The sequence below is a fragment of the Taeniopygia guttata genome, chromosome 13 (assembly GCF_048771995.1).
Source record: "Taeniopygia guttata chromosome 13, bTaeGut7.mat, whole genome shotgun sequence".
Lineage (NCBI taxonomy): Eukaryota > Metazoa > Chordata > Aves > Passeriformes > Estrildidae > Taeniopygia > Taeniopygia guttata.
The window spans coordinates 14852916-14865256 of record NC_133038.1 but is presented as its reverse complement, the minus strand read 5'-3'; the positions used below and the strand labels follow the sequence as shown (position 1 = coordinate 14865256).

The following is a 12341-nucleotide window of genomic DNA, read 5'->3' as shown; positions in this document are numbered from 1 at the left end:
AAAATTCTGTTCTGCCCCATTTGCTGGCTCATGGCAGTTCACAAGTGACCTTGGAGCTCCCCACTGTGCTGAGAGCATCCCTGAACCTCAGTGCTGCTTCCAGAGGTGGGGAAAGTGAGCCGCAGGGCAATTGCTTAAACTTCTTCTGGTCACCTGGTAACAAGAGGGTTTAAAAAGGCTCCCAAAAACAAGTCTGGCCAGCACCACTGGAGCATTTAAATTCTGCTTTTCCTCGGGTGGATTTATCCTCACCAGCACTGTTTATTCTTATTACAAACTTCTAATATCCAAAACAGTGAAAGCAGGTAAACTGAGGCACCGGAAGGGCTCCTGCAGCCTAAACAAAACCCCACAGAAAGGTGGTGACACGGGTGTAGATACCCCCACACGTGAACCCCTTGTCCCCTGACCTGGCAGGACACCTGGGGACACGGGATGGCAGTGGCTGGGCAGTGGGGACAGGGTTGAGGGTGGCTCACAGAGGGGCTGTTCCATGAGCCCGGCAGCCAAGGCAGGGATGCAGGAGCAGGGAATCAGAGGCAGGGAATCAGAGGCAGGGAATCAGAGGCAGGGAATCAGAAGCAGGGATGCAGAGGCAGGGGCACCACCAGCACCAGCTCCCCAGCCCCAGCCAGGCAGCTGATTAAAATGCAGTCCGGCCACCCCGGGCCTGTCCCCACCGTCTCCCGGCTTTAAATAATAGCTTAATTATCTCATTTACATTTGGCTCCTTTCAGGGAGGCACTGCAGTTGATTAACATTTTCCCTCCCGGTGTCTTGCTGGCGTCCCTGCTCCATCCCACCCCTCCCACGCTGCTGGTCCCCCTGCCCCAGGCCGGCTCCCTGCTCCCCCCAGCCCTGCTGCTCCCCGGGGCTCAGGACCCAGCCTGCAGATGACCACAGCAGATGCAGGTGCTGGAGGATGGGAATCAGTGCCCTGGCTGGGCAGCTGTGGGATGAAGGCTCTCCTCATCCTCTCTCGGTGTCCTGCCATTGCTTTGCTGCCGGCGCTGCCCCTGATCTCTCCCCACGTTCCCGCTTCCACCCCTCACTGGGTAGCTTTTAACTTTCTTTTTTATCTTCTCTTTTTAAATCTCCTTTGAACGCTCCAGCCAAACACTGAATTCCTTTGAAGAAGAAGAAAATGTCTCTGTGGGTTGTCCTTTCTCACCGGCTGGAGCTGTGACAGATCCCAGTGCCCAGCCTGAGAGCCCTGTGGCTCCCCCAGCCCCGGGCACATCCCCGGGGTGTTCCTGGAGGAGACCAGGACCCGAGGCATCACCAGCCCTCACCTCCCAGACCCTCCAAGCCCTGTCAGGTTGCCCAGAAAAGCTCCTTCATCACATGGGGTCTCTGGGACAAATTATTGTCCCCTGCCTCGCTGAAGGGGAGATTTTGCGACAAAATTTATGTGTAATTATCTTCCCGGGCCCCAAGGGCAGGAGGCAGAGGAGCAGCCAGGAGGACGTGTGTGAACCCCCTGCTCTCCCCAGTGGTCACACCATGCCCCGAACTGGGACAGGACCTCACAGACAGGGGCAGGGAGGTGATGCCAGCAGAGCCCCGGGAGAGATGGATGTCCTCAAGGCTCTTCATTAAACCTGCTCATTGCTGCGTGTTCCTGCAGCCCTTTCCCCCTTCTCCCACCCCTCCCTTGGCTCCCCACATCCCTCCCCAGGCTCAGCACAGCTCAGCACTGCGGACCCCGCTGCTGAACCCCCTCCTGCGAGCCTGCCAGGCATCCCCAGATCCTCCCATCCATCCTGTCCAGCCCCGCTGCCATTTCCCTGGGACAGCCCTGTCCCCCCTCCCTGTCCCCTGTCCCCCTGTCCCCTGTCCCCCTCCCTCTGATCCGCTCCCTGCCAGCAGCCCCCGCTGCCAGGAGAGTTTGTGCTCGGTGCAGAGGTGCTCTTTTAGGAACGTGTATTTTTAATGGGTATTTCAGACGTGACGCAGGCACGAGGGAGCAATTCTCCCGTGCCCTGGTATTTACATCTTTGAGCACAGGCAGGGGAAGGTTTGGCGGAGGGAACCAGGCAAACAGGAAGGGAAGGAGCTTTGTGCTTTGTATGGCCAGGCTCCATTACAGCCTGAAAGGCGAGGAGCCCATCCGGGTATTGCCCTCTCCAGCCAGTCCAGGCTGCAATTAGCTCCTCGCCAGGCTCAGCAGGCTCTGGGAAAAAAAAAAAAAATAGATCTCAAGAGCTCCACAAATGATCACTGGCTCGCTCTTGGGGGCGCGGGGATTTTAGGGCACCATCTGCTCGCTGTGTTCTGCCAGCACAGATCCTAAAAACTCCTGGGTTTGTTTCACCTGGCTCCTGGAAGAGAAGGAGAGCAAGGGAGAGCCCCGAGGCTCCCCGCCGTGCTGGGGTGAGGGATGGGAGGCTGGCACTGGGGAGGTGATGCTGGTGGTACTGCCAGGAGGGCATAGGGTGGGATGTGAGAGGAGATCCCACAGAGAAAATGGGGTGGGAGGTGCAGAGGGAAGCTGGGATGAGGTTTCCCACAGAGGGATGTGACTCCCAGCCTGGGGCATGTCCAGGCATCACTCTGCTGTTGGTGCAAGCGGTGCTGGCAGGAGCCCTGTGAGGGTGCCTGTGTTACCAGAGGGACAGAGCCAGCCTGGCACCCCCTGGGGAGCTCACACCACAATTCAGGTCACTTCTGAAGCCCACACAAGCCATTCAGGCCACCAAATGCCACCCCCAAGCTGCTGGCAGGCTTGGGTGCCCTCAAGGTGGTGCCCACCACGGGGACAAGAGTGTGTGACAGCAGAGGTGGGTGGCATTGCTGCCTGAGGACCTGTGCTGGCAACCAGGGAGGGTTCTGCAGGGAATCTGTCACTGTGACTGGGGGGACTCCCTTCGAGCTCCAGGCCACATGCCATGGTAAAATCTGATGGCAACAGCATTTTCCACTGTTCCAGGGCAGTTTCTGGGCAATGATTGGGAAAACTAAGCTGCAGAGAGAGGAGGAAAAGGCAAAAAGAGCTATATGGAAAAATGGATGGAAATATAGAAGAATCATGGTGTGATTCATGGGCTGCCCTGTGCAGGGCCAGGAGATGGACCCAGTCCTTATGGGCCCCTTCCAGCTCAGGATATTCCACGATTCTCTGATCCTGTGTATTGTGCTCAGACCAGCAAGCTCTGGTGTTGAGCCAAACCAGCAAACACTGAAGTGGTGCAGGTGAGTGAGCCAAGTTTGACCTTCAGGCTCTGCCAGGACTAAAGTAATGTGCAAGGGGAGGGTCTGTCCCACTAAACCCAACTCCCAGAGAGCCACCACGCTGCTCTCAGCACACAGGAACTGTGTTTTCTTTGAAGCTCTTTCAATCTCAAAGTCCTGCCTGGCAATTATACCCATTTTCAGGTCTGAATTTGCTGGCCTGTCTCTAGACATATGCTGGATGATATGATATGGAGCAGTTGGGCATAGATTTCCACGCAGCAGCGCCGTCTGCTTCCCAGCGCTCCCGCTGCGGCTCTCTCTGCTCCTGCAGCTCTCTGAAACCCACAGATTAATATTGGGGTCTACAGGAGGCTGGTTCTGCATCTCAGCACGGGCAGGGAAGGGGTAAACCCAAATCCAGCAGAGCAGGGACAGAGTTTGGGACAGAGTTTGGGACAGGGTGAGCAGTTCTGTCACCACAGCCGGGTGCAGGTCACCCAGCTCTCCCGGGCTTTTTCCCACAATGTTGGCCATAAACATCCCAACATCAGTGAGGAGCACCATGGTTGTTCCTGCAGACAGGGAATGGGATGTGGCAAGCTCTGTGGGGTGCATTAAACCAGCCTCATGCCTTGCTTTCCAGGGTTGTCCACACAGTGAACCACCAGCACATGTTTCCTGCTGTCCTCCCCAGCCTTGCCGAGGATTTCTGGGCATGAGAATCATTCAGAGAAATAGTGGGGCAGACCAGAAGCTGATTCTGGTTCCCATCATCAGTAGGTTCCAGAGTTAAAACCAAGCTGTTATCATGGCAAAGATTGTCCAAGGAAAGGAACTGCAGACAAGGCTGCACCCCCAGACACGGCGGGGTGATGGCTGCAGCTCCCAGCACACTCTGCCTGTGAGGGCTGGCTCTGCCAGTCTCCTGCCTTCCCTTGGCACAGCACCTGCCTCTCTGCAGGGTCCCCTCCATCAGGACACGTTGCAGCAAGGCTCAAGGGCAGATTTCCCTCTTTGTGTGGGAATCCAGGGCTTCCCTCTGGCTACCCTGGCAGGTCTGGGACCCTGGCAGGGGTCAGGAACCCCCCTGGACAGAGCCCCCAGAGACACTGGCTGTGATCTCTGTCCATGGAAAAGAGTTTTCAATCTTACAGGATGAATTACCAGCTCTGAGTGTTTGATATAAGTAATAATTAAGTGTGACACGGGTACAAAAGTAAAATTTTAGGTTTCTAGATTAGGGGTTCAGAGGGGACAAGATGGAGGAAATTGGGTGTGTCTTGTCCTTTTTCTCCTTCTTCATGCCCTCCATGTTTCACTGTGGTGTTGGCATTTTTCTGTTGGTTCAGGCTGGGGACACACTGTCCAACGTAGGTGACAGATATTGGCACGTTATTGTAAATCCAGCACAGGTAGTTTGTGGTATTTAATGTTTGTACCATCCCACTGAGGGCAGAGCCCCACACGCTGCCCTGCAGGACAGAGCTGCGGCAGGGCAGCAGAACATGTTAGAGATAAACAGAATAAACAACCTTGAAACCAGCACAGACCAATTATGGCTTCTGCTTTGGCAATGGGGAAGAAAGACAGAGACTTTCTACAATCTCGGAATCACCAATGCCCACAGATTCCAACGAGGAAGGACACACAGTGCCATGGTCCAGCCTGGGGATGCTCCCAGCAGCTGCCAGCAGGTCAGAGGTGGCCAAGCCTGATCCCCACCGTGTTTCAGCACAAGTTTGGCACCCAGGGAGGTGTCAGTCCCCAGCGACTCCATCCCAGCTCCCAGCCAGGGCCAGCTTTACCTCCCCGTGCAGGAGGGAGACCCTAGCTGGGCGTGGGGTCCAGCCTGGGGTCTCCTGCTCTTTGCCAGCTGCCTCCCCTGCAGTGTGTAGGGTGTGGCTGAGGTTACCTGGCTCCTTGATGTGCTCTGCTCCTCTGGTTTGGCCCTGCTGGAGCCACGAGGGAGGTGATGGGTTGTGCATCCCTTCTGATGAGGGCTTGCAGCCCAGGAGACCCTGCAGTGCTCAGGCTGGAGGAAAGCAGGGGTGAGAGCACAGCCTGGCCTGTGACCCTCACAGCACTGCCAGCACTGCTGTTTGAGGGCTGAAGGAGACCCCAAATCTCACAAGTCTCCACATCAGGACCTCTCCAAGCCCCATCTCCCAGGGAGCTCCAGCTGAGTGAATCCCGGGCCAGGTCTCTGTACCACTGAAGCTCCTTCCCAGCCCCAAACACCATTTCTGCTGCCTCGCCCCACCAGCCTGTGCTGGGGGCCACAGGAGGCTGGAGTCCCCCCTGGAGCCCACCGTGCTGCCCTGCCCTGGCCCCCACCTCCCCTGCACACCGCTGCCCCTAAAAACCAAAGCCACATGCCTTGCTCCCAGCTGCTGGAGAACAGCCAGGAACCACTTCCAGACTGCGTCACCATATTCATGGCCTCTCCTGGGCTATATTTAGTTTTGTGACTGCAGGTTTTTCTGGACGTGGAGCTGCTAAAGAACTGGCACTCCCCACTCAAAGCAGAGCGCATCCCCAGGGGGAGCTGAGCTGCGAGGGGGGAGTGCACAGGCTGAAGGATTGGAGCATCCCCCAGGTGAGCTTTGCCTCGCTGACACAACAACCAGCACACCACAGGTTTAGCCCTGCCCGTCTCCTCTGCAGGGAGGGTGTGTGGAGCTGGGGAGCTTGTGCAGAGCCAATTTCATTTTGCCGTAGCCAGCAGATCTGGAGAGGATGTGAACCAAAAGCTGCTTTGCAAAGAGGTCACAGAAAACAGGAGGGAGGAACTGTGGCTGTGCTGCACATCAGCCACTGTGGTCTGCAGGTTTTTTGGGAGCTGAGCTCAGGGGCACTGGCTCAAGCAGCACAGCCTCCCTCTGGTCCCCGAGTGCTGCAGGGTGGCCTGCAGCCCAGCAGGGCACGGCAGGAGTGCACCCTGGGCATCCTGCTGGTCCCTTTGGCTCAGGGACAGCTGGGCAGCTGCCAGACCTTGTGATTCTCCTCCTGCCCTGCTCTGATACCTGGGATGATCCTGGGGTGGGGCCCGTGCCCAGGAGATGCCATGGATGGGCTGTGGGCTCTGTCAAACCCCATGTCCTAGTGCAGAACAGGGGAGCTCTGAGCAGCCTGGGCTAGTGGAAGGTGTCCCTGCCCACGGCAGGGCATGGAATGAGAAGAGCTTTAAGGTCCCTTCCAGCCCCAACCATTCCAGGATTTTATTTTATGACTCTGTGAAGCCAGTGCCTGGTGATCCATGGCCTTAGACATGGTTCAGCCACCTTCCTCCAGCCTTCAGGAACCCAAAAACTGCTTTGCAGTTCATTGTGTGAGCAGGTGGAGCACTCCTGGAATGCTGACCTCAACATAAAGTGGCAGAATTTCCCAGCTCAGAGGGGACCTTAGGAGGTCTCTAGTTAACTTTCTGCTCCAAGCAGGGTCAGCTGCAAGATCTCATTGTCCAGCAGGGCTTGAAAACCTCAGAGGATGGGACAGTGCAGCGTTCCTGGACAAGCTGCTGATGACTGGCTGCCTTCCTGGAAAAAGGTGTGTCTTTATCACCACTCTGAGCTTCTCTTAACTTACCTCATACCTGTTGTCTCTCTTCCTCTCACCAGACACTGCTCTGAAGAGTCTGGCTGCCTTCTCGAACACCTCCTCACAGGTACTGCATGGCTGCTTTAGATCCCTCTAAACCCTTCACTTCTCAAGGATAAACCTCCCGCTGCTGTTCTCATCACCCTGGAAAGGGGAAAGAACTATCTTCAGGAAGAAAAGAAAAAATAAAAATAAAAAATACAAAAAAGAAAGAGAACTCCCTCAAAGTCTTGTGACCCTCTTCAATCCCACTAAAAGTGATGGCAAATGAGGAGATCCCATCCCATCATAGGGCTGCTCTAAGAATCAGGAACAATAAATCAACTCTCCTCAGTCCAAGATGTTCCCATCTCTTTGCTGACAGCAGATAACACAGGGCTGTGAATATTCCCAGCCTGGAACATCTCGGAAGGAAAAGAAGCTGCTGCTTGCAAGGCAGGGAAGCAGAGATACCTAATAGGTAAAAATAGGGAAAAGGAGGCTCCAGAGGTCTCAGGTAAATCCATTAATCCCATGGTGCCTTCATTTTCCATGCTGCTCCTGAGGAACTGGTGCCTGAATGCAGGAAATATCTGCACAGAGCAGCAATTGCTGCTGATCAGCCTCTTCCCCTGGCTGAAACCTCTGCCCTGTGCTGATTTCACAGACCCTCAGCACGAGCCAAACCCAAAACTCAGTGCTCCCGTGGCCAAGGTGAGCTCTCCAGGAGGTGAGCTGTATCTTTTTCCAGGCTGACAGCAAGATGAAGAGGGCTGGAGGCACAGGAGGTAGCTCCATCCATCAGGAGCACATCTGGGTATCACCACCATCAGCCACCATCAACCATCTTCCCTCTGCCTCCAACAGTGTCCCTGCAATGTCTCCTCAACCAGCAGTGACCAAGGCCAGCCCTGGTCACAGGGACAGCAGTTCCAGATGTGGCAGCTGTGGACAGGAGACTGGAAGTGAGCAGGGATGTTGGAGGTGTGATGGAAAGAGGGGGTTTAGAGCAGTGTGGGGGGCAGGTGGAGCCAGAGGTGACCAGGCAAGAGTGACACGAGCCCTGGGTCTGCTGGAGGGGACCAGCTCCCATGACAGTTCCACTGGGAGCTGGCATAAAGGTGAGAGCAATCCAGGAAGCCTTTGGAAGCCACCAGGAGACTTGGAGAGGGTCAGGAGATTGCAGGTCTCATCTCCAGCTACTCATTAGCCACAAGGACTGCGGCCTTTCAACCAGGCTAATTACTGATTGCTCAAAGGATAACACTTCCCACAGCTGCTAAACTTGCTGACACTGGGCCCTGGATGTCTTCTATTCTGGGAAGGGGGAGTGGAGTCTCCTAGTGTGAACTTGTGGAGCTGGGCAAAGCCACACTGGAGCAGAGATAAAGTCAAGGACAGCTGCAGCTGCTTGGCAATCATTCAAAATGAGCCACGAGTCACTGACTTGGCTATTCTGGGATGAGCTGAAGAGCCAGAGCTGGGGAGAACGAATTCGTGGCCTGCTCACACAGAAATGGACTGCAGCAAGCCTGGACCTGACCCGTGCCAGGAACATTTGTCAGGGCTCTGATGGGAGCTGCAAAGCTCTGTCCCTGCTCACCAGCGAGGAGCTGTGGCTGCAGACCTGCCCTGGGTCTGATCTACCAGAGCTCACAGGTCTCCAGCAGGGGAGGACCACACAGCTCCCTGAAAGTCACAGAGAGAAATCGCTGCTTTGAGGAGTTTTCAACCCTTCAGGTTGCCTGAAATTGGGTCAGAGCCTTTGCCCAGGGCTGCCGTGCCTGAATACAACTGCTGCAGAAGTTTCTAGAGAACCTAGCAGAGGCTCCCCAAGTCAGAATTTACTGTGGAGTGGGGTGGATGAATACTGTGATATTCCCTGAATCTGCAACCAGTGACCAGAGTAATCCTCTCAAATCTTTGCCTAAGGCAAAGAACCTGAATTGGAACCTGAATTGTTTATGTGCTGTATTTCCCAGCTTTTGGGTGGGAGGCTCTGAGTGGCCCAGCAAGGTCTGTTCCCTGCCTCCAGTACTCCCAGCATTGCTGGGACTGACCTGACCCCTCCCCACAGCCCAGTGCAGGTCACCCCAGAGCTGCAAGACTCAGATAAACAATTAAGCTCGTTGGGAGCTCACCCAAAGGACACCAGGCCTTTTGAGGTCACTCGCTGCATATGCTGGAAAGCAGATATGATCTCATTAGGCAAATATTTATGATCAATATTGTCCACGCTCTGGCCATGAACAGCATCACCTGGAGCTAGCAGCTCTCCAGGGATGGATGTGGGTTGACAGGAGAGCCCGGGCTGAGCATGAACCTCTGCTCACCTGCCTTGGAAACACCTACAATTCCCCTAAACATTTTTTTCACAATTCACCAGGAGATTAATTAGCTGCTCGGAAACCCCAGACATTAATTATTGATTATGCAAAAGATTTTGTTCATCACAGTTGCTGAGCTTGTCAGTGCTGCTGAGGACATCAGGATGGAGGGGAAGGCTGGATGGGCCCTGGAGAGGGAATGGATTTGCCACCGGTTTCTCATGGTGGAACGGCTCCAAAACAGGAGCCAAGAGTGGCAGTGAGAGCCCAGCTCAAGCAGGGCTGCCCTGAGGGGTGGGAAACTGAGGCACAGGGCAGCAGCACCCCTTCAGGGAGCAGACACAGCATCCCCTGCACCCTGGGGCGCCCGGGCTGAGCTCGGGGCTGCTCCCGGGGCGGAGGGAGATAGATACCCAGCATCACCTCCCCCGGCAGGGCCCAGCCCGGTGCCGGCAGCCCCTCCCGGGCCGGTTCCCGGGCAGAAGGAGCCGCAGACCGGGTGGCAGTGATAAACCTCCCGCACCGCCCGGCAATTAATCTTGCGGAGCGGTGAGTCAGAGTCACCCGGAGCTGCCTCCCCTCACCCAGAGCCAGCCACCGCCGTCTCCAGAAGCTCTCGGCTCCAGGGACCTGCAGATGCCACCTGGCTGGGGAAAGCGATTTATTTTTTTTTTTAATTTATTTTTAATTTTTTTTTTTTTTTTTTTGTGCTGTGCCATCACTGAGAGGTGCCGGATTCCCGTCCGGACCTCTCCGCTGCCCCCACGGGAAACAAGACCCACCGACACCCGCATGTGCCCGCCCATCTCTGCGGAGGAGTGGGGTGCTTTACTCCCAGCTTCTCTGGCCATCAGGAAGGCGAGAGGGAGATGCCATCCTCATGATAAAGCCCATATAAAAAAAGGTGCCAAAAGCCAGAGGGGAGGAGGAGGCAGGAAGGACTTAAATAAAACCCCCGGGGAGGAACGGGTATATTTAAATCCCACCAAGAAAATGCCCCCGCACATTTTTCCCCTGTCCCCACCCCCCAAAATCTGCGGTGCTCCCCAAACTTTCCCAAAGCTTTCTCGGGGAAAAGCCTCTTCCCGCCTTGCCCTAGGCATGAATGCAGTTTGCAGTTTTAACAGCAGATGTCTCTCCTATTATGATTTATAAAAATGCTTAAAATAAATAATGCAAACATATTTACAGGAATGAATCGCTGCTCCTGAGCGCGTTTGTCACTCGGAGGCTCCGGAGCAGGAGCGCCTCCCTCGCTGCCTCCCCGCTCCCCCCGCCGGCGCTGCGGCGGCTGCCAGGACCCAGGGCAGGGTGGCCAAATCCCAAAAAAAAACCCCCCATCCCCTCCCCAAACCCCGGCTCTGGGCCCACATCGGCGTTTCAATACCGACGTTGTATAATCAACGCGTTAAATATTTAAAATGGTCGCGCAGGAGAGCTGCCCGGCGGTGCCTGATTTCACACATCCTGACAATTTCACGGACCTCTGGGCTTACGTTTCTTGGCAAATAATGAAAGGCGGTGGGAGCCCCTTGCTCGGAGGGCGCGTCGGGGAGGTTTGCCCTGGCCGCAACTCCTCCAAAGCGATGCGACTGTCGCGGCGCCGCTCCCACCTCCGCGCCGCCCATGTCCAATGCTTTTAAGCGTGACCTTGGCGCGGCTGCGGCCGTCACGCCGCTGAGGTGACTCAAAGCAGAGCGGGGCCCGGGGAGGGGGGCACGGCCGGGGGCTCGGAGCTTCCCATGGAACAACTTTTTTTTTTTTTTTTTTTTTTTTTTTTTTTTTTAATTTTTTTTCCACACAAAGAGCCGCCGTACCTGCGGTGATGCGAGCGGCCGGCCCGTTTCCATAGCTCCGCTCTGCCCAGCCCAGCCGAGCAGCACCGGCAGCTTATCTGCCATCATCCCGCTCCTCCATCCCTACCTGCCCGCCACCAGGCTCGCTGGCAACGCAGGAGAATGTCTTTTCCCAGCAGAGCCCTGCGAGGATTTCTTCCCGCTGTGATTTTGTCTCGCTTCCAAAGGTTCTCGTATAACCGGTGCTGAGGAAGCAGAGCACAAAGCGGGGCAGCTACAGGAGCTTCCCCGAGCAGGGGATGGGGTGAGAGGCTGTCCCAGCCTGGAGGACACCCCGAGAGGCTCTGCTGCTTCAGTCCTGATGAAGGAAAGGTGAGAGGAGGCATCAAAAAGGACTCGTGTGTCTCCCTAGCCAAACTCCCTAGCCAAACTCCTCCTGGCTCAGCCACCACAGGGAGGTGGAGGGCAGAATTTTCTCCCCAGTGAGCCAGATCCTGCCTGGGTGGGAGCTCTGTGGGAGCCCAGAACCACAGCCTCTCAAAACAGGCACAGAAATGGGGCTGGAAAGCCTGCTCCAGGAGGAGTGGGGGTGTTTGTGGCCTCCTGAAGGGGTGACTTGCTCCAGTTCCTTGCCTTTTGCAGGTCGCCTTGTGGAGCAGAAGCACTGGGCATGCAGATGCACGAGGAGTCTCTGCTGCAGCCTTTGTCATGGTGAAGACACATTCCAGGTAGCACAAGCAGGAAATCGTGAACTGAATACCCTGACATCCTCCAAGTGAGGGTCTTGTATCCTTCCCTGCCTCAGCCAGAGCCACAGCCAGCGCTGCACATCCCACCCATCCCATCCTCCACTTCCCAGCCCCAGAGCTGGATCTGTGGGCAAAGCCAGGACAGAGAACTACCAGCCCCTGGGCTGGTCAGGGGACTGTGGCCATGCCAGCATCACACCCTGCAGAGCCCAGCAGGATGGCAGCACACACAATAAAAGCTGCTCAGCACTCTGCATCCTCTGACTGTCCATGTAGGAAGGGCAGATCCTCACATGGATCCATCCACAACTTCCCAAGCTGGGATTGTTACCAGTGATAGCTCATCACCAAAATCTCTGATTTCAGAGGGGCTCTAATTATTTTTCTCTGGTGACCAGCAGTAGGACCTGGGGGAATGGCTGGAGCTGTGTCAGGAGAGACTTAGGCTGGATATTTGGAAAAGGTTCTTGTCCCAAAGGGTGGTCAGGCACTGAGCAGGTTTCTCAAGGCAGTGGTCACAGCCACAGGGCTGACAGGGCTCAGGATGAGCTTGGTCAGTGCTCTCAGATGAACGATGGGAAGGTTTGGGATATCCCCTGCAGGGCCAGGAGCTGGACACAATGACTCTTATGGATTCCTTCCAGGTCAGGGCATTCCATGATTCTATGATTCTATGATTTGGGAATTTGGGCTCCATCTGAAAGGACAGGGAGCATCTG

General features: G+C 55.7%; 1 long non-coding RNA gene across 1 annotated transcript; it reads right to left on the bottom strand.

Moving 5' to 3' along the window:
* Nucleotides 1-1909: 1909 nt before the first annotated feature.
* On the bottom strand, nucleotides 1910-10813 carry LOC115497112 (uncharacterized). The gene is made up of 3 exons (XR_003962691.4): nucleotides 10562-10813; nucleotides 6760-6915; nucleotides 1910-2173 (listed from the first exon to the last, which is right to left on the bottom strand). It is a non-coding gene; the product is annotated as an uncharacterized lncRNA (long non-coding RNA).
* Between the last annotated feature and the right edge of the window lie 1528 nt (nucleotides 10814-12341).